Source organism: Halyomorpha halys, unplaced genomic scaffold (assembly GCF_000696795.3).
Source record: "Halyomorpha halys isolate HHAL.00 unplaced genomic scaffold, Hhal_1.1 Scaffold124.1, whole genome shotgun sequence".
Lineage (NCBI taxonomy): Eukaryota > Metazoa > Arthropoda > Insecta > Hemiptera > Pentatomidae > Halyomorpha > Halyomorpha halys.
In genome coordinates, this window is record NW_027111282.1 from 1,271,539 (window position 1) to 1,273,487 (window position 1,949).

Sequence of the window (1,949 nt, forward strand, 5' to 3'; positions counted from 1 at the left end):
CCACTGGAACCTCAACTTACCTCAGGATATTTGGTAGCTTGCCATGATTTTCTTAAGATTACAAAGCTTCCATGAAGAGTTATTTGACTAGGGTGGTGAATCAAGGCTTCAAGTTCAAGAATTAGAGGTAGTAGCTCTTCAATATCTTCAGAAGTGGGTATTTAGGGGATCATTTTTGCAATGTTTAAGTGTGGCCATATTTCAGGGGTTAAACAAAAACCTTCATATACTCCATGTAAGGGGCCATACCCTTGTAGATATGTCCCTTTTATCTATGTAATGACCATGTACTTTAATAGGATTGATATTTACAACCAGCGATGAACAGAGTTGTCCAACAAATATAGATTTTCATTTTTGTATTTTATTATTATTTTAGTCAAATTTAAGTGTTTGATTGTTGAAACATTATCTCATAGCTTTGTATGGTGGCTTGGGACGGATTACTGAAGAGAGATACTCGGATGAAATAGGATTTGTATATATTATTCAAAATGATTTTGTGTTTAGAGAAGATAAAAATGTAAGTTAGCAGGCTCATCTAACCTGGATAATTAATTAAATACTGGTTAATATCTATGAAATTTCTGCTGTAGATTTAGAGAAGATTTTATAAAGAAATACAAAGAGTATGTTTCATAAATAGATCCCACAAACGGCTGAGACAAACAAAGGAACATGATTCCCATTGTCCGAAGTAGTGTTTTAGTATCACCATCTACTACTCTTTTATTTACAAATCAAATAATAAAACTTATTTTCTACAACAATTTTGTGTGGTAATGGCCACTTTAGTGTTCAAGCACAATAGAATTGGAAAAATTAAAGCATCATAAATCAGATACCAACTAACGTGACAATGAGAAAGGACTGTATTCAGCTATGATTAATGTTAAATGAAAGATATTTTATCAGGACTACTTTTATTAGTCAACGATAATAAATTTTTATAGTTATTTTGATTGAACAATTTTGGAATAATATAGAATTCAACTCATATTTATTCTTAAATTAATTTTTTATCTTATCTCTCTGTTTCAAATTAGTAGAGATTTCTTCCATGTTCAAATATAACAGAATAGTCATAAAAAATAATTAAATAACCTTTTTTTTGGCTAGCTTTTATTGAAATTAATGTAATAAAACCTAATATCAATCAGGGGTATACACAGAGGCTAGTCTTACATGAATAGTTCAGAGGAATAATGGAAATATTTTGGAGATAAGAAGGTAACTTGAGATTCTAAAGAAGAAAGGAAGGAAATATCACATAATATATTCATTATGAAATAATTTTACAGATTGATATACACAAAAGTCCAACATGCTATAAATATTTAAATCATTAAGACAGAAATAGTAAAATAAATTAGGTAAACATATAAAAAATACTATAGCAACAATCAAACTGGCAAACTTTAACAACAAAATTAGATCTTATAAAATTCAATTAACAATAACATTCAATAGTAATATAATAGATTTATTAAACAATTTTTATCAAATTTAATATCATAACAGCAGAAATAAATATTTAAAAGTCCATATGCTATAGGAACAAGTAATCAAGTTCAAACTGTAGGTTAATAAATAACGCTAGATTTGGGAGGGAACAAGGTTTAATACTCATAAGTTCATCTCAAGACTCAGTCTAACTCACACAAGGTACAAGAACAATGAGGCGGGAAAACATACATGGGCGTATAAGCATACGCCTTCTATATTATTCAATAAATTTAGAATTACAATATTAACATAGCCAAACAGTTGATATTCAAACAAATAAAAGTTAAACTAAAAAACCATAAAGTTATATAAATAATAAAATAAAAGCACTATCAGTAAGTATAAAAACATCCTGTCAATCAGTCATCAGCATAATATTATTTAGCATTTTATGAAAAGCCTTTCAGAACCCAAGGTTCAAATTTGTACCATTTACATATCAC